Here is a 26,049-nt window from a genome sequence, read left to right as displayed (position 1 = left end):
CTCCAATACCGATACTTAAGGGAAAGGAAAGGACATTTGCTTTCTAATATGCGCCTTCTCTGTTTAAAGGAAAGGAAAGAAGGACGGTTAGCCTCGGTGAACGTCTCTAAGATTCTTATTACCTATGTGGAAAATGGACTGAAATTGTCAAGAAATTGATTTCTATAAAACTGGGAGGTCTCCAGGCAGGAGTGACTGTGGATTTATTCTCAGCAGTTGAAGTCACTGGTTTATCCTTTTTATTAAATTTTTCATCTTCAGCTTTCAGTGCTGTTGCCAAGTTCCATGAGAAGATGCTTAAAGACATGTTACTGGGAGCAAAGGGCCCCTCTGTTGTATGAAAGTGATCTCCCCAGTTCCCGCCCCATAACGCCAAGGTCTTCAACAGACACATAAATCCATAAATTCCATTTCCGTATGTGGCCTGGAATGCTTGTTGTCTTCACGCTATTGTGTCTGCTATAAATATTTGTGTTCTGGAAAAGCAACTGCTTATAACTCCATAGGAAGTATGAGCGAGCCTCGGCCTTTTGTCTCTTCCCATTTGTATCATCACCTCCATTTCCTTCTCTCCTGAGCAGCTTTAGGACTGCAGGAAATCCGTAACTGAGCACAGCTCCACTGTACCAGAGAAAATTCCAGTCCCAGCCCAAGGCCCGGAAGTGGGATACAGCGGGGCGCTCCTAGAGCTCAGGCTTTATCTCCTCAGCATCCTGGGCTACAGCCCGCCCACGTCCCACCGGAGGAGAGAGGCAGAGAAGGAAAGTCAGGGAGGTCTAACCTGTATTGGGAGTGGGCAGGGTGGGGCTACCATGAGTCCTGAGCCTCCGAAAACTCTTAATTCTGCTCAGCCTGCCCGCCTGACAGATTCCAAAACACTGTCGGCTGTTTCACCACACCAGGGTGCTCGTCTCACATCTTCTTAAGTAAATACAGATCAGTTTTGTCATGAAGTATCTTAAACATACAGAAAAGTAGAAAGGATACTATAACAAACACCCGTTCTGCTCACCCAGATTTTTAAAGCACTGAGGACACAGAAACGTCTGGGCAGGTGGACGTTCCAGGTCAGCTTTGCAAGTCAACCCTGCCCCTGATTCACTCCACTATCTGTTTTGGGCCACCCAGGGGTTTGCGTGACATGTATCAGCTAAGATGTGTAAAAGGCATATCTAATTCTTTGAGCTGACATCTGCTTTCACACCAAAAATACACCTGCAGCATCACCAGATGGAGGCCCTGTGGAAAGACTTCTCAGGCACGGATGCATCATAAATTGTGCTGACTTCAATGGTCACGATTATCCTAATTTGGAGCTGAAATAAATCCTCAGGCACATCCAATGCAATTGTCTCATTTTACAGATGGCAAAAAAAATGACCCTTGTTTTTCCAAAGAAGATGTACAGATGGCCAACAGGCACATGAAAAGATGCTCAACATCACTAATTACTAGAGACATGCAAATCAAAACCACAATGAGACATCGCCTCACACCTGTCAGAATGGCTATCATCAAAAAGACAAGACATAACAAGTGTTGTTAAGGATGTGGAGAAAAGCAAACCCTTGTGCACTGTTGGTAAGAATGTAAATTGGTGCAGACACTATGCAAAACAGTATGGAGGTTCCTCAAAAAACTAAAGCTAGAACTGCCATGAAATCCAGCTATCCCACTTCTGGATATTTATCCAAAGAATACGAAAACGTTAATCCAAAAAGATATAGGCACCCCTATGTTCATTGCAGCCCTATTTACAATAGCCAAGATAAAAAAGCAACATAAGTGTCCATCAGCAGATAAATGGGAAAAGAAGATGTGGTCCGTACATGCAATGGAATACTACTTAGCTATAAAAAGGATGAAATCTTGCCATTTGGGACAACACGGATGCACCTTGAGGGCGTTATGCTAAGGGAAATTAGTCAGATGGAGAGAGACAAATACCGTATGATTTCATTCATATGTGGAATCTAAAAAACTAATAAACAAAAACAAAATAAATGAACAAACCAAGCCAAACGAAAGCAAACACATTGATCTAGAGAACAGAGTAGTGGTTACCAGAGGGGAAGGGGTAGTCAGGCTGGGGGTGTCAAAATGGGTAAACGGGGTCAACTTTACGGTGATGGATGGAAAGTAAATTATTGGCGGTGCACACGTTGTAGGATACACAGAAGTAGAACTATAATGTTGTACACATGAAACATATAATGTTATAAATCAGCGTTACCTCAGTTAAAAAAATGAGTCTCAAAGGGGTTAAGTAGTGTCCCCAGGGTCACACAAATACTTAATGGAATCAGGACTAGAAGCTCGTTCTCCAGGACCGCTCAGTCTGAAGTTTTTCCTGTCATCACAAAATACTGCTTTCATGAAGAGTAAAGTGAAATCCATGTGTACTTGCTTTAACCATTGACAAAGCTAGTTCAAGGAGCAAACGTGGTATTGGCTGCCCTGCCTCTTTTTGCAATGTTTGCTTTCTTTCAACCAGGTTCCGGGGCCCCAAGCTCTCTCCTGATTGCCCAGAATCGGCCCTCTGCAGTTTGTCCTCTGGGCTTACCTCACTTACCCCTTCAGCACCATTCTGGTCTCCTTCCCTCTGCCCTTTTCTGTGCCTGGCTACTCTGAACAAGGAGCGATCCCTACCAATATTACACTGTTGGGTGGACGGCCCACTGCACTAACACATCCCCTACCTGCACTGGTGGTCTTCAACCCTCACTGCACTAACACATCCCCTACCACTTGACACCGAACCTCCTCCCCTACCATCATGGACCGGGACCAGCTGATTGGGCCTTCTCCCGTTCTCCTTCCCTTCACTATCATATAATGTAAGGGCAGTATCCAAAATGCAAAAACACACAAAAAGAAATCATATGCTGTTATAGAGAAGGAAAAGACGGAGGTCATCCACTAATAGAATAACCTAACACTGGAAAATAAAGAATAGGCTGTAATTCTCATTCTTCTCTTGAGCTTATTTCCAAGTGACTGAATCTCCTGTACATTCGGTAAAGGCAGTGAAAGTGAATCTGGAGATACCAAGAAGACTTTCACACGCACACTTTCAGGTCAGGGAGAAAGTGGCATCTGGACTTCTGGTTACCTGGGGTCTTGATACTCAACATGAATCCAGACTGCATTTCCCAGGTGCCTCCTGACAGGCCCCTGCTCTGCTTTCACGGGCACGACCTCACCGCAGGATGATGACAGTGCCTGACTCCACGCAGCCTGGACGACGGGAGCAGAAAGCGGTCTGCCCGTGGCATTCAGAGCTCCTCCATCCGCCGCCCCAGAGCTCTGGAGAGACCTGGTCTCCTGCCGTCTCTGGCCTCAGGCAGCTACCCACTGCTTTCAGATGGACTCATGGGTTGGAGTAACTGAATGCAAACATCCCTTTAACTTTAACATCCTAAGAGTCTCTGATTCCATTTTTTGCAGAGCTGGGGCCCCTGACATTCTCGGAGGCATTTCCCTGAGTTGGGTCCACTAGGCCCTAGAGAATCCCTCACTGGCCCAAAGAATCACTCCTTTCTTCTCCTCACCTTAGTTCCCAAATCCTGGCAGCTGGGCGAGAGAGGAGAAAACATGCACGTGTTTGTGAGGGGACCCCCATGAAAGGGACAGCTCGCCACCACTGACTAGAACATACTGGGGACCAGGCTGGTCGCTGGTCCTTTCTGAGTGCCGCAGAGACCCTCATCACTCCCTCAATCCTCTCCAGAGAGGCAGGTTCAGAGATTATGCTGCCTGCAGACCCTTCCACGCCTGTGCAGCCTGACAAGTTACTTAACCTCTTGCGAACTCAGTGGAGGCTAAACGAAGGAGGACAGTTAAACATAACTCACAGGGTTCTTTGCAAAGAGTAATGGAGAAAGTATGTGTAACTCTCTCAGCACAGTGCCTGGTACACAGGAAGCAAACAGTATGAGCTGCTATCATTCACCACCGGGGCTCACGGAAGCTGAGTAATCTTGGAAGTATTATTAGATGGGTCCAAAGCCATCTTGCCTAGAGTTTTCTCAGTTAAGCTGAAAACACTACCATCTATAAGTGTCCATTCAGCCTAATTCCCTTTCCAGAGCAGGCCCTCAGACTTGGGTTGTGTTTCACACACTAGTTCCATAAATCTGGTGTAAAGCGTCCTTCCCTTTCCTTTCCTATATTTTTCTTTTTCCAGTCCTTTGGATACTCAACAGAGCCTCATCTAAAACTGACTCTTGTGATCCCAAAGCTCGTAATGACTTATATCAAAAGCTTTCCCCTCACCTTCCCTCGTGAACCGCAGCCTCCCTTCTGACAGCTCATTGGTCCTCGAGAGGCAGGGGGGCCTCTAAGTCATCTCAGGTATAGAAGCTAACGAGGGGCCACATCACCCGGCCCCAGTGACAGGGAAACAACTCCCACGACGAACATTTTACAGCTGAGCTGAAGAAATGTGGCTTCTGCTCTGGAAATGAATTGGATAAGTGGGTTTTCTTACTAGGATTCTCACCAGCTACCCTGATGCTTCTTGTCATAAGACACATATTCAGTATCCATTGATCCTGAGTCAGTTAAATTCAAGGAATCCCAAAATAAGGTTGCTGAATCCTTGGGTGAAAAATGTACTTAGAGGCAGTGTCACATTTACGAAATAGAAATTCTATTTTCAAAATCATTTCAACTCAACACATATTTACTGAGTACCCTGTGTGCAAGGCTCGAAATAGGCATTTTCGTGTACATTTTCTTGTTTAATCCTCATACTCCCCCATAAGCAGATTTTCTTCTGTTTCAGTGAGTATTTCATGAAGGCAAAAGTGAACGGCAGTACAGGGCAGCACCAGAGGCAAAAAAAAAAAGAAAAAAAAACTGAATTGTTACCAGTTCAGTATAGCATTCATACCTTTCTCAACTTACGTGATCTATGGGAAAAAAAAGTTTCATTAGTGGCACTAATATTCCACATAGTTTTATGTAAAAACGGTTGATGAAGGTGGTTTTATTCTGAGCAGACAAATTTATGATAAGCCTTTAGTTACTATTTTATTTGCATTATCTTTTAAGAAGACAGATGGGTAGTAGAAACTCAGAGAGCTCCGAGATTTTCAGATTTTAATAGTCTGCTCAGTGTGACCAAGACACAGCAGGGCCCAGGAGGGGGTCTCACTGGAGTGACTGTTAGACACGACTGAAAGCAGGACACACACGAATCCCTCCATCCCTCCAGGGGGTCTGTGTGGAGGCTGACTGTGACCCTGGGGTGCCAAGTGGCGACACCGAGTTGTGAAATCCTAGATAGACCCGGGGTGGGTGGACAGCTGCTGTCAATTAAAAACAGCCCAAGGAAACGATCGTTCTTATTGCTGGGTAATTTACAGCACTCTCTCTGATCTTCTGCCCTGGGAACCATGTGCTTCAAGACATCTTGCACTGGGATGAGAACACCCGGCTGCAATAAGGCCTTATTTGGGTTACTGTTTATTGAGATGACTGGACGCCTCCCCAGCCTGGGTAGGTGGATTTCAGCAGGGTTTTGACAATGTTGGGAAAGCCGGTTCTCGGGTCTTGCCGTGTAAGTAAAGCCACATTTCTGTACCATCCAGCTGTGGGTTAGCCCCTTGGTAAATTGCTGACAGCTGAACTCTTGGGGGCTCAGGATCCATCACTGGCTCCCCCTCCTTCCACCCAACAACATTCTCATTTATTGTTCATCCCTTTTATCGAGATTTGCGTCCCCATATTGTGTCTGCTAATTTTGGATATTAAGCTAAATAAGGCATCAGCAGAAGGCGAATCTCCTGGTACAGATGGACCAAATGAAAGATAATAATTTCTGTCTTTTGCAGGGATTAGGCCATTCCTACCTGCCAACCGTGCTGTGGTGGAAAGCTGCCTGTGAATAAGGATGTATGTTTCAACTTACCTGGGGTGCTATTCCTGACGTGTGGATGCAGCAGGGCCTGTGGCCTTTGCAGGGGGTGTCCGGGAGTGTGTCCTCCTCGGTGGCTGCCGAAGCAGAGGAAGGCAGCCCTTCCTGTGTCTGTGCACGTCTGGCGATCCTCTGCTTCCCAGTGGATTCTCCTGCATATTTGCTGACGGCAGAAAAAGGCAGTATTATTTCTCACCGTAAATGGCAATTTCAACTCCCTGGTTTCTAATCTGCCTCTTGAGAGTGCAGTCAGGCTCCCTTTAGGTGATCAACTCTGGGATTATGTTGATGCCTCAGGAAGAGGATAAGCCTTATTCCCTGCCCTGGAGGTCCTGTCTGAACTGTTGGTCAGTATCTTAATGTCTGGTGGCTTGACATCAAGGTCTGAGTCAGCCTGAAGTAACCACCATCTTCCATACAGACCTGAGCTAGTCCAACAGACCAGACATCGCATGTCTGACAAACGCCATCTTTTTCCAACTGATAAGTGCTTGCTCATCAAGCACTTATCACTTATCAGTGCTCTTCAAGCACTTATCAGCTCAAGTGTTAACCTCCTCTGAGAAGCCTTCTTGGGCGCTCAGGCAAAGTCTGGCATTTGCTTCTCCACAATCCCATAGCACTGCACGTGTCATTAGCCCGTATTGCTCTCTGTTGCAAAGTCTACATAATCAATTCTCTTCTAAAATAGAAGATAGTAAGAATGAGAGTCAGACTTCTTTATGTCTGTGCCCCGGGGCCTGCATAAAGACTGGCACGTTGCTTGTACTCAACTAATTAACGTTTAAGTGTAGGGGTTTTCTTTTTTTTTTTTTTTTTTGCGGTACGCGGGCCTCTCACTGCTGTGGCCTCTCCCGCCGCGGAGCACAGGCTCCGGACGCGCAGACTCAGCGGCCATGGCTCACGGGCCCAGCCGCTCCGCGGCATGTGGGATCTTCCCGGACCGGGACACGAACCCCCGTCCCCTGCATCGGCAGGCGGACTCCCAACCACTGCGCCACCAGGGAAGCCCTAAGTGTAGGGGTTTTTAAACAGGGATGAATGGTTGGATCTTCTGGGGAAATTTTTCAAAATGCAGAGACCTTGGCCCTTCCCAGGACCTAATAGATCCAATCTCTGGGGCTGCATTTGGGTAACTGTGTTCTGGAGATGCCTCCTCAGATGAGTCAGATGCTACCCATGATTAAAAGCCTCTGCTCCTGAGATCTGCTCCAGATTTCATGCACTCACACTACTGACATCACTCGCGGTGTCTGGAAGCAGGAAGTCACCGTGCAGAACCCAGGTTCCAGAGCCAGAGGGATCTGGATTCAATTCGTAGCCTTAGTCTATGAGTCTATTGCCAACCAACCACGGGAACTTGGGCAAGTTCCTAAACCTCTCTGAGCCTTGACTCAAAGTTTGTAAAAATTAAATGAGACTATGCATAATACATAGTAGACACTCAAGCTGGTACTGATCGTGTCTGTAACAAATCAAAGTCTCGGGCATGTTCTTTCCATTCAATCCTATCTATCATAATAATGATGATCTTTCGTATATTTGCAAAGCTTATTATTCTTCTCACAAAATGTTCACGTCACTGATATCGTTTAAGCATCTTAGTTACTCTGAGGAAAAAAAGGTAGAGAATGTATTCTCTACTCACTTTATACATGAGGGAATTTCATTTCATGGAAGTGTAAAGATTAGTGTAACATTAGCTGTAAAGATTAGCTTTTCATTAGGGAGAATGAAAAGGCAGAGAAAGAAGACCTGATTACGATCAAATCAATGTAGACTTTTAAAGACTATTATTTAGTATATGTGGAAACCTACTGGCCAGGTAATTCAAAGACATCTTTCACTAAGCGTCTGTATAAGGAGAAGGATGGTTGGTAAGAATGACTCATGTTTACTTTCATCCTTGCTTTGCAGGTAAGGAAGTATTCACAGATGTTATAAGGATGTTCCTTCCATCTGTCAAGCCCATCATTTGGTCTCATGGGACTGATGCCTTACACTTCACAGAGAGCTAATAGGTAACGGCTCAAAGCAAAGAGATCACAGGGAGGACAGGCATCCAGGCTGTGCTTGTGCTGATCCTCCTTCATCTTCGGAAGCCACGCTTTCTAGAAGATACTTGGCAATAAAAAATAGAAGAATAAAGATCGGGAGAGTTTAGGAGAGGCATCAAGACTGAAAACAGAACTGAAATACTTCAGCTATCCTTGATAAAGACCAGAAATCTCAAAGCATAAAACATTTTCAAACTTGCAACTGAAATGGAAAAAAAAAATGAACAGTAAGAAATGAAAGCGTGCCCAAAGCATTGCCTCAGCTGTCTTGGTGTCCCCCCGAAACAGCATTGAAAGTCTCTGTGCTGAGAGAAAAGCCGCATCTGGGCGCTTTGGAGGCGTCCCTAATGACCTCATGCTCCTTCACTGAGCTCATCTTGGACGGCTTCATGAATAAGCAAGTCATCTTTCATGTGCTGCTTTTAATATCTGTCCTTGTTTTCTAGCTTCTCTTGCATAACCTCCAGAATGATGTCAGTTCCAAACTTCCCTGAAAGACTATTTCTGGGGAGCTCTCATTTTGCCATTCTAATTGTTTATCAGTAGACTCTGCTGAAGTCACCCCTTTGGTGAGTTTTTCCATGTCATGCTCCTCACGGGTAGCTGTGATGGAGACTGGCTGGTTGATCTTCCAGCTGTGTCCCCTTCCCTCCTGGTCATCCAGCTACTCCATTTCCCAGCATTAGGGGCACCCATGTGACTGAGTTCCAGGCAAAGGATGTGGGCAGAATGATGGACGCTATTTCCATTCTGGCCCATGAAATCCTCCCAATGCAATATGAGTTCTGCTTCAGTCTTGTTGAGTTTGAGGTGCCAGTGAGACATCCAGAGCTGTGTGTTTGGAGTTCAGGAGAAAAGTCTGAACTTGAGATCAAATCATTGACAGAGATGTGATTGTCCAGAGGCTAGAGAATGGTACCTCCAGAAGACCACCAGCACTTAATAAGTAAGGCTACCCCAAAAAGCCAGAGATGTATTCTAAGAAGGAAAGAGAAAAAGAAGAACAAGGTGAACTTTTCATGGAAATGAAGGAAGAAGAGAGTTTCCAAGAGGCAGTAATCAATAGTGACAACTTTCACTGAAGGTTGAATAAAATGAGGGGAAAAAAGGGTCTGTTAGATTTGCCAGTGCCAAGGTCTTTGACAGAATTGCCAGCTTCTGTGGGGGCTGGGGAGTGGGGGCTTGGGGTGTAGAATACAGCCTTCAAGAGTTGAGAACTGAAGGAGAAGACAGAGTGTAGACGGGGAGTGTAGATTCTTGATGTTTATGAGGAAAGGAAGACAGAAGGAACGTAGTACGGAGAAAGGTATTTTAGTGGGAAGACAAAGTAAACTGGAAAATTGATCTACATCATCATCCCAATTTTGTATGTGGGGAACAGGGTGGATAAAGAGAGTGAGAAAGGGCACACATACAAAAAAATTCAAACAATAATATACAAAAATGTTAAAGGTGATTATCTTCTAGTGGTAAGTTGATTCGTGGGTTTTATTTTCCTTCTTTGGACTTTTCTATATTTTCCAAGTTTTCTGCAGTGACTACTGTATTACATTGGTACCAGTAACAGGTTTTGGTTTTGATTTTTAGTGACTCAAGCATGATTAAAAGCAAAGATCGAAGAGAAAGTGGTAAGAAGAAAAAGTGGGGAAGAAGAAGTTTGTGAAGCAAAATTGTGAGGGAGGTGGGAGAGCAGCAATTCAGCTTAGTGGAGAATGTTCTCGTCTGATACTTTATTTTCTCAAGGCTGTGTCTGAGGAAGAAACGGGAAGGCATGGGCTGAAGAGTTCAGAGCTGGGAATTGACAAGAACATGGAAACACGTGATCAGCACTCTACCACGCACCCACCACCAAGAATTAGTGCCTTCCTGCCAGCAGCTTCTGATCTAGATTGTCCTACCTTGTCTCCTGGACAGACTTCTTGGGGCAGTGCTCCTCACTTGTTAGCTGTCCTCCTCCCTTCCTTCTACCAAAAAGTAATTTTCCTGTTCATCCTTATGTGGCCCTCCTCCAAGCTGACAACATTACCTAGCACTCCATGAATTAATTCACCATGTGAAGCTGACAGTGAATAATGACTAATACTATTCCTTCCTACTGATGAGAAGTTGCATTTTAATAGAAGACATTTAGAGCCACGTGTTTTAATCAAGAGGTGGGCATTTCCACCTCTGTGGTACTTGGGCAAGAGAGCCTTTTTTTTATTCCAAAGGAAGGGGAATGGTGGTTCCAGTTTTCTCTAAACTCACCATTTAGGTAAAGGTGCAACTTGTTTCCAAGTGCGGACAGCCACACTGATAGGTGGATTCTAAATACTCATCTGTTACAGACCACTTTAACTAACGGAAAGATAAATAATTGCATAAGAAAAGAAGATTGTATCCATCACATGTGTCTTTCAAGGACCAGGATAAAATAAAGATCTTTTTAAGAAAAACAAACCCTGAGAGAGTTTGCTAGCAGCAGAGCCTTACTAAAGGAAATCCTTAAGCATCTATTTCAGGAAAAAAGGATATTATTCCAGATAGAAAGAATGAGATACAGAAAGAAAAACAAAGAAAGGGGAACATATGTGGGTAAATCTGGAAAAACATTGATATATAAAATAAGAAGAATGAGATAATAATAATAATGTTCTTGGGGAGTAATTTAAAAAATAGAAATAAAATACACAATAACAATACCACAATGTTAGAAGGAGTGATTGAAACTGAAGTATTTTAAGGGCTTCATGTTATCTGGAAAGAGGGTTTAGTGTTGATTAACTTTACATTTTGATAAATTATGTATATTAAGTTTCTATAGTAGTCATGAAAAGAATAGAAATAGAATGCATAACTCTTAAACTACCATAGAAAACAATGAAATGAGAAAAACTAACCGATCAATCCAAAATAAGAAACGAGAGAGAAAGGAACATGGAAATGATAGAACAAGTAGAAATTACAAAATAATATAAAATATGGGCGTTATAACACAAAATTTCAGTAATCACAATAAGTGTGAGCAGATTAATTTCTCCAGTTAAAGACAATAATTAACAGACTTTTTAAAAAGAAACACATTAAAAACAAATGGAGGGCTTCCCTGGTGGCGCAGTGGTTGAGAGTCCGCCTGCCGATGCAGGGGACACGGGTTCGTGCCCCGGTCCGGGAAGATCCCGCATGCCGCAGAGCGGCTGGGCCCGTGAGCCATGGCCACTGAGCCTGCGCGTCCGGAGCCTGTGCTCCGCAACGGGAGAGGCCACAACAGTGAGAGGCCCACATACTGCAAAAAAAAAAAAAAAAAAAAAGTGGATACAGAAACATTAAAAGGAAAAGGGTAAAAATATATATGCAGATGAATACCAGTCAAAAGAAAACTATTGTGGTTATGGAAATTTTAGGAAAAAAATGGACTTTAAAGCAAACAGCATTGCTATAGGTATCGGGACACTACTTAATGATAAAAGATTTAATTTGATAGTAAGTTAAAATAATTCTAAACTATTATGCACCTAATCACAAGGCCTCAAATACATAAAGCAAAAGTTGACAGAAAATATAAAAATAGATAACTCTACCACCATTGCAATAGATTTTCATATCATACTCTCAGAAATTATGAGTCCAAGCATTCAAAAAATCAGCAAAGACATAGAAGATGTGAAAATAAAACAATTAAAAAGTTTAACCTACTAAACGGATAGAATATTGTACCTAATAGCTACTGAGAGTATTTATAAAAACTGACCATATAGTGTTGCATTATGCAAGTTTCAACACATTTAAAAGAATTGGTATCATACAGAACACATTTTATAACAATGCTATCAATAAAAATTACTAACAAGGGGCTTCCCTGGTGGCGCAGTGGTTGAGAGTCCGCCTGCTGATGCAGGGGACACGGGTTCATGCCCCGGTCCGGGAAGATCCCACATGCCGCGGAGCGGCTGGGCCTGTGAGCCATGGCCGCTGAGCCTGCGTGTCCGGAGCCTGTGCTCCGCAACGGAAGAGACCACAGCAGTGAGAGGCCCGCATACCGCAAAAAAAAAAAAAGTTTCTAACAAGGACATCACTAAAACTGCCATATACTTGAAATTAAGAAACACTTCTAAGTAATTTATAGATCAAAAATAATCAGAATGAAAACTGAAAACATTTTAACTGAATGGTAATGAAAATACTTCATATCAAAGCTTTCAGGATGCAGCTAAAGCAGAACTTAAATGGAAATTCATGGCCTTAAACATTTAGATTAGTGAAAAAGAAAAGCCCAAAATTAATGATATAAGCATACATCTCCAGAAGCTAGAAAAAGAACTGCAAAATAAATTCAAATTCAGTAGAAAGAAGAAAACAAAGATCAGAAGAAAAATTATGAAACTAAAAAGAAATATACAAGAGAGAAGAACAAAGTAAGTCCTTTGGAAAGACTAATAAAATGGCAAACTTTGAATACAACAGATAAAGAAAAAAACAGAAATTACAAACACAATCAGGACATAAAACACATAACAGAATATTAGGAAGAAAGTTTAGGAACAAAGTTGTACAAATAAGATGTATAACATAAATGAAATAGTCAAATTTCTAGAAAAATATAACTTAAAAAAACAGAGTTAAGAAAAAATGAAAAACCTTAATAATCTAGTAAGCATTAATGAAATTCTCAGCATTAATCAACAGCTGTTTCCAGGAACAGATAATTTACATTTTTGTACAAACTATTCTAGAATTCAGAAAATAAGGAAATGCCTCCTAAGTCATTTTGTGAGGTCAGTATAACACAGATAGATGAAAGAGAGAGGGAGAAAAAAGAGTGAGAGAAGATTAACAATATAGAGTGTGATTAAGAATAAGGTGCCTTACAGGTGGCCAACAAATGCATGAAAAGATGCTCAACATCACTAATTATTAGAGAAATGCAAATCAAAACTACAATGAGGTATCACCTCACACCGGTCAGAATGGGCATCATCAGAAAATCTACAAACAACAAATGCTGGAGAGGGTGTGAAGAAAAGGGAACCCTCTTGCACTGTTGGTGGGAATGCAAATTGATACAGCCACTGTGGAGAACAGTATGGATGTTCCTTAAAAAACTGAAAATAGAACTACCGTATGACCCAGCAATCCCACTACTGGGCATATACCCTGAGAAAACCATAATTCAAAAAGAGTCATGTACCACAATGTTCATTGCAGCACTATTTACAATAGCCAGGACATGGAAGCAACCTAAGTGTCCATTGACAGATGAATGGATAAAGAAGATGTGGCACGTATACACAATGGAATATTACTCAGCCATAAAAAGGAACGAAACTGAGTTATTTGTAGTGAGGTGGATGGACCTAGAATCTGTCATAGAGAGTGAAGTAAGTCAGAAAGAGAAAAACAAATAACATATGCTAACGCATATATATGGAATTTTAAAAAGCGGTACTGATGAACCTAGTGGCCGGGCAGGAATAAAGATGCAGACGTGGAGAATGGACTTGAGGACACGGGGAGGGGTAAGGGTAAGCCGGGATGAAGTGAGAGAGTGGCATGGACATATATACACTACCCAATGTAAAGTAGATAGCTAGTGGGAAGCTGCTGCATAGCACAGGGAGATCGGCTCGGTGCTTTGTGACCACCTAGAGAGGTGGGATAGGGAGGGTGGGAGGGAGGCTCAAGAGGGAGGGGATATGGGGATATATGTGTACATATAGCTGATTCACTTTGTTGTACAGCAGAAACTAACACAACATTGTAAAGCATTTATACTCCTATAAAGATGTGGAAAAAAATAAAAAGAATAAGGTGTCTGTCACAGATACAGAGAACACACTAGTGGTTACCAGTAGAGAGATGGAAAGGGGAGGGGCACACTAGGGGTAGGGGATTAAGAGGTACAAACTATTACGTATAAAATAAGCTACAAGGACATATTGTACAACACAGGAAATATAGCCAATATTTTATTTTTTTAATATTTATTTATTTATTTTGGCTGCACCAGGTCTTAGTTGTGGCATGCAGACTCATAGTTGCAGCATGTGGACTTCTTAGTTGCGGCATGCATGCAGGATCTAGTTCCCCGACCAGGGATCAAACCCGGGCCTCCTGCATTGGGAGCGTAGAGTCCCACTACTGCACCACCAGTGACAGCGACGTCCCTAGCCAATATTTTATAATAACTATAAATGAATTATAATCTTTAAAAATTGTGAATCACTATACTGTGCACCTGTAACTTACATAATATTGTATATCCACTATACTTGAAAGAAAGAAAGAGAGAGAGAGAGAGAGAGGGAGGGAGGGAGGGAGGGAGGGAGGAAGGAAGGAAGGAAGGAAGGAAGGAAGGAAGGAAGGAAGGAAGGAAGGAAGAAAGAGTAGGAAATAAAGATCCTTTATAAACTGTGCTTATTGAACAAACTGGAGTATTTGAAACTGTAGCTGTACCTGTTGTCCTCCCTCAGCAGTGATTTCAGCAAGAAATTTCAAACCCTAAAATCGGATGCAAATGTATGCAATTCCAAGGGGGACTGGAAAGTTGGAGGGTCCTCTGTTCCACTCAAGTTATCACTAAGACATCTGCTTTTCCCCTACATATGGCCCCCTGGCTCTTGGTGTCATATTTGGGACACAGTCATTTTTTTAACAAGGCTCAGAATACCTGTCCTGTCTACTCCTACTTCTCCAAAATAAACTACTTCTTTCCTCAACCCTTTTCCTCTCTCTTGTTCTTGCTATGGTAGATATTAATGGCCTGCTACATGCAGTTTCTTAACCAATCCTACCAAAAACGCAAGTTACCTTAACCTCAAGGACAAAGAGAATTTAATTTTTTTAAATCCCCTAGGAGGGAGAAGAGAAATTTTTGTGTTCCATCCTCCTAGTGCATCAAAGGATGAAGAGAAAAATAAAACTGTTTCATTTCGTATGGACACAGTCCAGGCATTCATTTGCTATCACACTTCAATCGCAAATATTTATTGAAATCAGTGGTGTGGGAGCCACGGGGCAATTGTGCCCTCCTGCTGGTTGTGATGGGGCGACTGGGGAGGGCGTGCTGTTCGAATGCTTGAGACGGGAACATCTCCATCCTGTCACTGTGAAGGAAGCCTGGGAAGGCAAGTGGGCAAAGGACGGACTCCACAAAAGTCACACTAAACAGAGTTGTGTAGACTTTGTTCCACTTAAAATGCACTGTTGACATTCTCTTATCATTAAAGAATATTCAATCTTACTTGTAATGGTGGCTTAGTCATCCGTACACGTACATAACCTCATTTTGACAAAACAAGCCCTTATTGTTAGATATTTGCTTTGTTTCTTATTTCTGGTTATTGTATGTAATGCTTCAGTGATCATCCTTGTAAAGAAATATGGCTTGTACCCTTGATATTCCATTTGGATGCATTCCTAGAGGTAAAATTGCCGGGCCAAAGGATGTAAGCCTTTTCTTTAAAAACACCGATAAACGTGACAAAAATGCCCTTCAAAGGCTTGTGTCAATTTACATTCCCACTGTCACTAGAGCATGTTAGACCAAAATCCTCAAAGGCGGATGTCTTTGTGCTCACGAACTCAACCGCAGTCTAACAAGATTTTCCTTGCAAGCATCTCTTAATCGGTTTTCACCACAGCATTACATGCTTTCAAATGCCAATGGTTTCTTCTTTTCCAGATGACAATACTCTGGGTAAACAATTTCTGAATTTGATAAATGGTAATCAACTGATATATACTGTGCATCTGAATTCAAATGAATAATAAAAGCTAACCTGTAAGTATCAAATACTTCATACCAGGCCTCGTTCTAAGCGCTATACGTGTGGATATATAAATCTTCACAATTCAATCAATTAGGTGCTACTACTTTTTGCAGATGAGGCAACTGAGACACAAACTATAAAACCTGACACCACACACACACACACACACACACACACACACACACCCCAAGATTTTTGTATTCTAGCTCGTAGGAAAACCCCTCAAAATACCTGACTGTCAAAGTTTCTTCTGTTCTCACTTTAGTCAGCCCCTTCCCAGGTGGGGGCTGTGATGTCATCTCTAACTGAGCTCCCTTCTCCCGGTAGCCACCTGGTCCGCACCATCCCGAGCATTGCCTTGGCCGCAGATCACTGGCCCCCTCACAGGGGTGATTTCCTGGAGACCGCTCTGCGCAGAATCGGGGTGAGGTCACCCACCGCCCTTGGCCTGAGGTTGTTTCCACGTTCGTGTCATCTGTGGATATTTTTTCTCATTCGACTGGAGATTTTCCTTTTTCTTGGTATGATGAGTGATTTTCTACTGAATCCTGGAGATTTTGGGCATCACGTCACCGAGGGCATGTGATCTTGGAAATGCCTGAAGGTACTAAGCAGTGCCCATGCCACACTTCCCGTGGAAGACTGCTTTCAGATGTCACTGATTTACCATGGCCCTCACAGGGACAGACCTACCAATCTTGCAAGATTTTCAAAGATGGAAGATCACAAGATAAAGACAGTTCGTTCTTTCCCTCCAATGGGTGTCAATTATTATAAGGAAAAGAATCTAAGAAAAAAGAACTTTAAATGCTCTCAAAATTATCAAGTTTGAAACACATTCCTCAAAGGAAAGGAAGCCTCCTGTTTCTTGTTTCCATACCTCCGACCTATAAAGCAGGGAAAACGCAGAGTCTGCCAGACCTTTTGCTAAGAGTTATGTACTATGACAAAGCCAGTTGTCACTGCCCACATGAAGTCATCTGGGCCTGAGCATGTTAGGCGCCTGGCTTCGAAGGGCGTGTCATTCCTTGAGCTATGGAATATTGTTTTGGCAAAAAGCAACTGGCTGTCTGCTCTCACCCTTAGGAAACCATCCAATGCCTCCCCTCCTCCAGTTCATTGTAAGCACGCCTTCGCCTTAGAATCGCTCCCCTTGCCCTGGACATTCTCTGCCGAAACGTTCTTCTCCTGGGAGGGGGAGGGGTGCTCCTGATGGAGCAGAAAGGTGTCGAGGTGACTGGCCCCTGATGAAGAAGCCTCCGTCTGTGCCCCAAGATGCAGTAGGTCTACAGCCCCAGCTGGCAACCTTCAGAAGAGCCGTTGGTGAAAGGGATGAATACAAGGTGCTCTCAAGAGGGGCCAGGACTCCGAAGCCTTCCTCGAGCAGGAGGGCCTGCGTGCATCCTGCCAGCTCGTACTTTTTCAGCTAATTCTACTTGAGAGCAAACTTGCCAGAGAAAATGGAAAAGCACATCTTAGAGATAAATCAACATCAGTTCCAAGGTCCTGTTTCAATTGTTTTGCTTTGTGGTCTGCCCTTGGTCGTGATTGTATTGCAATGACCTACTGCTGCTCTTCTGGGCGCAAGGATGAGGTCTGCCCTCGAGCGTTAACTTTCCACCTGGGTGGTCTGTCATAAAGTAGGTCCCCTTTTAGAGAATCACAGACTTTTAGAGCTGGAAGGAATCTTCGAGATCAACTACTCCAACACACTGCTTTTATTGAGGAAAAGTTGAGGCCCAGAGACATTAAGTCACTAGCACACGCTTACACAGCAATGCAGTCGCAGAGGCAGGAGTGGTGCAAGGGTCTCCAGAAGGTGCAGGATCCTTCTACCTCAACATGGTAGATCCCTAGACTCTCTACAGTGTTTGGTTGAACCTATTTCAAATTTGGTTCCAAATGTTTTCCTTTTAAATGGAGATACCTAAAAATAATTCAAACCTCTGTGTACCTTTCTAAACTTCTCTACTTCTTTGGAGCAGATAATAGACTACTTTAGAATTTAAGCCATCAAAATGTGAAGTGTGCCTATCCTAACCCTATTCAACTGAACCAAAGGATTTCAGACTTTTGAGATATCTGGAACTGATTTCAGGTCAATTTCTGGTTTGAGTTTAGCATCATAAGCAAACATTTCACACCTGTCCTCTCCTTTGACGTGTTTGGAGCCTGGGATTTGTAGCCATAAACATTCACCCAGCGTGTCATCCTTATAACAAGCATCACGCTAACCATCATGGTAAAGATGGGATCAGTATGTTGGATATACTGAGGACATTCTAGGCCAATAACAGAAAGCCAAGAAAGCAGTTTCTAGATAGGACACATGCTCAACCCAATGTAGAACATTCTCAAATAACACACTGGATCTTGTACATTTTCCATAAAGCAATAATTGGTCCATACCTGTACTAACAGAGAGATAGCTTTCATGTTTCTTAAAAAAATATGTTCTCTAGATAAAGGGCAATTGCTCATTGCATAAAATCTTTCACTGAATGTATATTTTGGAGACAGTATTTGTCCCAGACTTGCTATCTAAGACATTGATGTCTGTAGTGGGATGAAGGATGGCCCCCCAAAGAGATGGCCACCCAGAACCTGTGAATGTGACCTTATTTGGTAAAAGTTTCCTTGCAGATGTGATTAAATGAAAGATCTCAAGCTGAAGAGACAATCACCAGTTATCTGGATGGGTCCTCACTCCAATGATGTAGCCTTATGAGAGGAGAAGAAGACACAGACGTGAGGGAGAATACACAGAGGAGAAGCTGGTGGGAAGATGGTGGTGGAGACTGGAGTCATGCTGCCACAAGTTAAGGAATGCTTGGAACCACCAGAAGCTAAGGGGCAAGGAAGAAATCCCCCCTAGAGGTCACAGGGAATGTGGCCCTGCAGATATCTTGATTTTGGCCCAGTGATACTGATTTCAGACTTCTGACCCCAGACCTGTGAGAGAATCAATTCCCTTGGCTTGTGGCCACATCACTCCAGTCTCTGCCTCATTGTCACATCATCTTCTCTGTGTGGATGTCTAATCTTCCTCTGCCCCTCTCTTACGAGTACACTTACCATGGCATTTAAGACTCACCCAGATAATCCAAGACAATGTCCTCATCTCAAGATTCTTAATCAATCACACCTGCAAAGACCCTTTTTCCATTTACAGGTTCAGGGATTAGGACCTAATATCTTGGGGGCGGGGGAGGGGCGGCAATTAATCTGTCTACCATAGCTCCCAAATCTCATTGGCTTAACACAGCAAAGACCAAGGTGGATAAGTACCTTCCTCCATCTTGTGGTATGCCAGCTGGGACACTTGGCTGCCAAGGTCATAGCAGCAAGGAAAGAAAAGAGATAAGAAAGGATTCCAGGCTTTTAATTACCTTCACCTGAAATTGACTCACGTCAATTCCACTCACAGTCCATTGGCCAGAACTAGTCATAAGGCCCCAACTTAACTGTAAGGAACGCTGATGAAACGGAGCAGGACCTTATGGGCCTTCCCCACCCCCGCCCCCATGTGCTCCGCCTGCCTTTTGTCTGTGGAAAAACTTTAGCCAAGTTTAATCAGAGAAATGAGAAAATGCAGTAACAAAGGAAAACAGTCCAACAAGACTACATAATAATCGTTTAGTCATTAAGCAGAGTCAAGGACCATTAATTCCTCCTCAAGGGCTATAGATAATATTCTGAGCCACATCCTGTGAGCTGTCTTGTAGATACTGAAACGCCCACCAGGTGGAAGAAGTTAACTACATGATGACCAGACTGTAGCCGTGACATAGGCTGCCACAATTCCAAAAACTGGCCTCAAGAAAATGGGAAAAAACCGACCCTGGAACTGAAGACTACCTGTACTTAAAACAATCAAGATGACACCCTTCAGAGCGCCACATGACCAATTTCAAGATGACTGTGCTGACTGTGCTGTTTCTGCATGTAGCCCCCTCCTTCTGCCTATAAAAGCTCTTGGCCCATGATTGTCAGGGTAGGGGGGAGTCAGCCTCTGGACAGGCGTCTGCCCTCCCCCCACCCAGTTGCCAACTTCCAAAATAAAGCAAACTTTCCTTTGCACCAACCTTGCCTCTTTACTGGCTTTTGAGAGGTGAGCAGGCAGACCCCACTTTCAGTTCCACTGACATATGTAAGGGGGCAAATGGATATTTGGTGGGTGCTAACGGTCTTTGCAACATGCTGAGGTCAGAAAATTATACAGAATTTGTGCCGTGGGAGACAACTACTGCTTCTGTCACCCAACATAGTTCACTGCTCCCTCCGCTACAGCAACCCCCTCCTTTGCAGAACTGCTCCTCCTTATGCCATGTGGTTCCGGTTTCAAAGGTGGCAACATTACCCAGTCTGTCCAACCAAAGTCTTAGTGTGGAATTTTCCATTTCCATGTTGGAAGTTGCACTAAAGTTGGTACAATGCAATTTTGACACTAAGTGCCCAGAGTTAGGTCAAATTTCATAGGTTAAGGGCACAGTCCTCTACAGATCACCCTCACTTCAGGCACCAGCTGCAAGTTGGGGGTCCCCAAGCCACCCATACTTCTGACCCTCTGCTACAAATACAGGGGTTCCCACCACTTAGGTTCGATAATTCACTAGGACAACTCATAGAACTCAGGAAAACACTATACAGCTTTATTATAGCAAAAGGATACCAACCAAGGCCAACCAAATGAAGAGACACATAGGGCGCTATCTCAGAAGGTTTCAAATGCAAATCTCTTGTGTCCTTGGGATGTGTCAGTCTTCCAGGACATTGACATGCTTACCAGAGTTTTTATTGGGGTTTCATTGTATAGGTATGTGATGGGGTCATTGGCTATACGATAGAACTCAATCTCCACCCTCTTTCCCCCACGGGAAGTTGGGCTGGTGCCACGCGGCTCGTGGCCCCAACCCTCTAACCTCGTGGTTGGCCCTTCTGGCACAGCCAGCCCCCATCTTAGAACTGTCTAGGGGCCAACCATGAGTCACTTCATTAGTATAAACTCAGGTGTGGTCCCAGAACCTACAGATGAATTACAAAGACACTCCTATCACTCAGGAAATTCCAAGAGTTTTGAGACTTTCTTCCAGGAACCAGGGACAAAGGCCAGCCAAATTCATCATACAACAGCTGGGATGATAAAAGTCTGTAGCTGCTGCTACCAGGTCACCTGCTTTCCACTCATTCCCTCTGCCCACGCCTGTCATCTACCACACAGAGGAAAACTCCTGTAATAAGACAGAATAAAACCAACACAAAGAGGGAAGATGAGATGAGATACAGAGAGTGAGAGCAAGCCCTGACAACATAGTTTGATCTCCTCATTGCAGCCCTGTCTTTCCCCCTTACAGGAGTCAGTAAATCTCAACTCTTACTTAAGCCACAAGGAGTTGAATTCCCATCACTTGAAACCCAAAGAAATTAATATCCCTTCAGGAACATACCATATGATTGAAGGGTGACATATACAAATGAAAATTTACATAATAATTTTCAACAGTTTAAAAATAATCATACCTTCATTTATGAGTAAGTACTGGAAGAGGAAGACAGAACTATTCTTTCCAAGGAAGGTCCAGGAGCTATGACATTTACCTTTATTCTAATTCTCACTTTATTCAACAAGATGCCAGTACTTGAAATGGCAGGACAACATTGCTATGAAACATATTTAAAGGCAGGAGGAACACAAGGAACAGAATTGGATCTTATTTTATACACCAAGGTGTTTCCCATCATCCTCAAGGGAGGGGAGTCTGTTGGAAGTACAGTGGAGTCATAAAATTCTGAAAATACATATTGCTTTTAAAAATTTTGTGTATCGGGCTTCCCTCGTGGCGCAGTGGTTGAGAGTCCGCCTGCCGACGCAGGGGACGTGGGTTCGTGCCCCGGTCTGGGGGGATCCCGCATGCCGCGGAGCGGCTGGGCCTGTGTGTGAGCCATGGCCGCTGCGTCCGGAGAGGCCACAACAGTGAGAGGCCCACATACCGCCAAAAAAAAAAAAAAAAAAAAAAAAAATATTGTGTATCTTTCAAAGTCGATTAAAAAGTATATATATTTCATTGGAAGAAAGGTGGAGAGCAACAATGACAAATCACACAAGTAACAACATCTTCCTCTTGCAAAACACTGGGAATCACTACTTTACACAATAGGGGTGTTTCTGAGAATCTCTGTGACGCTCCTTGATTTGGGTCCTGTTTTACCACTGATTGCCATGATTATTTCAGATCGACAGGCTGCTGCATTCAAACTGGCAATCAGCTGCGTGTCATCTCCCCACCAGCCCTGGCTGGACTAGTAAGTGAAGCAAAAGCGAGTACTGACCAGGCATCGCTCCTCCAGCAAGTATGTTTCGTGACCCCAGCAGAATCCTAAGTTCGTAGTGGGCGTGATGAGTGTCGACAGGCTGGCAGAGCCCCACTTTGGGCATGTCTCATCAACGTCACCCAGAAAGCCTCCTGCCATGAGGGTGAAGCTGTCGGCTTCAATGTGAATCGGCAAGGTTCTTGGAGACAGGCTCCACCTCCAGCATCAGACCATAGAGTCTGACGGGGAGCTTTGGTCCTAAGGATGTCCTTGAACCTGAGAAAGCTGGACAGGATCTGAAGCGTCTGGAGGGTGGGTGAGAGTGTGATTATTAACAGTTGATAGGCTCAGAGACTGACATTTAGTGTCTGGCGAAATTATCTGTTGAAAGAATCCCGCCAACTACACGCTGCGACATCCTTTGTAGTGCAAAGAATCCTTTTACTAAAATGACATCACCTCCATGGGTCTGTAATTTTGGTAAATTCTGAATCCTGGGAATAACATACCTCAAACCTGAACTTTCCATGATGACCAAGTGCTTCCAGCACTGTGGTTTGGAAAACTGGAACTTCAGAACGTATACCAACAGCACCTGGGAATGCCAGCCAAGGACAGTCTGCCCAGAGGTGGGACTGGCAGAGACTTGAGAAATGAGGATGGTAACTACCATTTATTTGTGCTCAGTACGTGCTGTGTTAAGAATTGTATAAATATTAATTCTCACAATGACCTAACGTGGTAAATATTGTTATCCTCATTTTATAGATGAGGAAACTGAGGCTCAGAGCTGTCATCTACTGATAAATAGTGGAACTAGGTTGTGACTGCTTGTTCAGCTCCAAAACGCACATTCCAAACACCTACTCCCAGGCAGCCAACACTGCTAATTGCCCTCCAACTGCCATGACCCACCTCTTTAATACTTGCAGAACCCCAATTGTATACTAATTTTATATGAGCCAGCACCCCTTCTCCCCATGATTCAAGTAAAGTATCATCGGTCCAAGCCAGCGCTGTCCAAGAGAAATGAACATGAGCCACAATGCAAGCCACATATGTCATTTTAAATTTTCTAGCAGGCGCACTGAAAGAAGTAATATAATAGAAACAATTAGTTTTTATAATCTGTTTTAACTAGCCCAATATATTCAAAATATTATCTTTTCAATATGTAATCAATTTTTAATTATAAATGGAATCCTATAAAACTATAAATATAAGGTCAATAAAGAAGAAAACAAAGCACATGGATAAGAGTGATGCGGTGAGGAGGGTGCTGCCTCGGGGCGGTCAGAACAAACTTCGAGCAGACACAGAAGGAAGTGAGGAATGAGCCATGGGAATTCTGGGATAAACATCTGAAGTCGAGAGAAAACCAAGTGCAAAGATCGAAGGTGGGACTTCTGGGGTGGTGGGAGTCTGAGGAGTATCAGGAAGGCTGCTGTCATCTGAAAGAAATAAATGAAGGGAAAGCATAAGGGCTGAAGTAGGAGAGATGGGGTCTGAATGAGGTAGGGCCTTCCAGGCTGCTGTAGAGATGCTGGCTTTTATTATTATTTATTTATTTAGGCTGCACCAGGTCTTCGTTGCTGCATGCGGGATCTAGTTCCCCAACCAGGGATCGAACCCAGGACCCCTGCATTGGGAGCGCCTAGTTTTACCCGCTGGACCACCAGGGAAGTCCCAGGATGCTGGCTTTCAATCTGAGCAAGATGAGAAGCCACTCGAGGGTTCTGAGAAGATAAATGGTATGATGTGTGATACCTTTTAACACTTTCATTACTGAAGTGGGGCAGGACTGAGCGGGGCAGGGTACAATCAGAGACCAATTAGGAAGCTCTCTAGCTAGGCAATATCCCAGGTGAGAACTGATCATAGCTTGAACTGGGGTGATGAGAAGCTGTCAGAATCCAGGTATAATTTGAAGATTGTTAGTGCTTGGGAGATATCAGAGAAAGAGTGGAGGAGAAGCCCAAGATTTGTGGGTAGAAGAAGCGAAAGAATGGAGTTGCCATTTACTGAGATGGGACAACTAGAGGAAGGGCAGGTTTGGGGCAAAGAAGATATCAAGAACTCACTTTTGATGCATTAAGTTTGAGGTGCCAGTCAGACATTCCATAACCAAGCTGGATTTGCGGATTTACAAGGTGGATCTATGAGTCTGGAGCTCGGTGGAGAGGTCCAACGTGGAGGTCTAATGGGGAAGTCATTAGCACATGAATGATGTTCAAAGCCGTGAGACAGGATGAGATCACCAAGAAAGACAACAAACAGAGAAGAAAGCTTTGAGGACTGGCCCCAGGGTATTTCAATATTTGAAGTCCAGAAAACCAGAAGAATCCCAAAGAGACTGAGAATCAATGTCAGTGCTACAGGAGCGGAACAGGAGAAGCCAAGAAAAAAGTGTTTCAGGGCAAAAGGACTGATCAAGTACATCAAATGCTGCTGATGAGTGAAGAAAGGAAAATTATCCACTGGGTCTGTCAGCACATTAGGAAGCTTGATAAAAGTAGTTTCCGTGGAGTAAAGGGCAGGAAGTCTGATTGTGCTCAGCATCAGGAAAATGAAGCTCAAAACCACAGTGAGATAGCACCTCATACCTGTTAGAATGGCTATTATCAAAAAGACAAGAAATAATAAATGTCGGCGAGGTTGTGGATAAAAGAGGACCCTTGTGCACTGTTGGTTGGTATGTAAATTGGTGCAGCCACTATGAAAAACAGTATGGAGATTTCTCAAAAAATTAAAAAGGAAACCATCATATGACCCAGCAATTCCACTCCTGGGCATTTACCCAAAGAAAACAAAAACACTAACTCAAAAAGATACATGCACCAAGAACCTACTGTAGAGCACAGGGAACTCTACTCAGTGCTCTGTGGTGACCTAAATGAGAAGGAAATCCAAAAAAGAGGGGATATATGTATACATATAGCTGATTCACTTTGCTGTACAGTATAAACTAACATAATATTGTAACGCAACTATACTCCAATTTAAAAAATTGTTAGTGACCAAAAAAATATCTAACGTAACTTAAGAAAAAACAAAAAGATACATGCGCCGCCCCCCCCCCGCCATGTTCATTGAAGCACTATTTACAACAGCCAAGACACGGAAGCAACCTAAGTGTCCATCCGTGCATGAATGGAGTGTTTTTATATGTGGTATATATATACAATGCAATATTAGCCATAAAAAAGAAGAAAATCTTGCCATTTGCAACAAAATGGTTGGACCTTGAGGGTGCTATGCTAAGTGACGTAAGTCAGACAGAGAAAGACAAATAGCGGATGATCTCATTTATGTGTGGAACCTAAGACAAAACAAAACAAAGAAAAGCCCAAGCTCATAGACAGAACAGATTGGCGGCTGCCAGAGGCGGGGGTGAGGGGGTGAGCGAAATGGGTGAAGGGAATCAAAGAGTACAAGCTTCCAGTTATAAAATAAATGTCACAGGGATATAATGTCCAGCATGGTGACTACAGTTAATAATACTGTATTGTACACTTGAAAATTGTTAGAGAGTAAATCTTAGAAGTTCTCATCACAAGAAAAATATTCGTAGCTATGTGTGATGACAGAGGTTAACGAAATTTATTGTGGTGATCATTTATCAATATATACAAATATCGAATCATGTTGTACACCTGATACTAATATGATATTAAATGTCAGTTATAGCTCAGTATTTTTTAAAACCTGATTGGGGAAGATTCAAAAAGAAAATTGAAGGAATAGAAAGAGAGTTAGTGAGTCGGGGTAACCATTTGAAGGAGTTTTTCTATAAAAAAAAAAAGAGGACTTCCCTGGTGGCGCAGTGGTTAAGAATCCTCCTGCCAATGCAGGGGTTCGAGCTCTGGTCCGGTAAGATCCCGCATGCTGCAGAGCAACTACGCCCGTGCGCCACAGCTACTGAAGTCCGCACGCCTAGAGCCCGTGCTCCGCAACAAGAGAAGCCACAGCAATGAGAAGCTCGCGCACCACAGCCAAGAGTAGCCCCCGCTCG

At 43.4% G+C, this 26,049-nt stretch overlaps 1 long non-coding RNA gene across 1 annotated transcript in view; it reads right to left on the bottom strand.

Moving 5' to 3' along the window:
• LOC132530730 (uncharacterized) overlaps positions 1 to 26,049 on the bottom strand; it is a 92,648-nt gene that overhangs the window by 2,995 nt on the left and 63,604 nt on the right. Inside the window, exon 10 of the long non-coding RNA XR_009543872.1 lies at positions 5,915 to 6,083. This is a non-coding gene — a long non-coding RNA (uncharacterized LOC132530730). The remainder of the gene's footprint in view (positions 1 to 5,914; positions 6,084 to 26,049) is intronic.

The sequence above is a fragment of the Lagenorhynchus albirostris genome, chromosome 12, assembly GCF_949774975.1.
Source record: "Lagenorhynchus albirostris chromosome 12, mLagAlb1.1, whole genome shotgun sequence".
In the NCBI taxonomy this organism is placed as follows: Eukaryota; Metazoa; Chordata; class Mammalia; order Artiodactyla; family Delphinidae; genus Lagenorhynchus; species Lagenorhynchus albirostris.
This window is presented reverse-complemented; position numbering and strand designations above follow the sequence as displayed.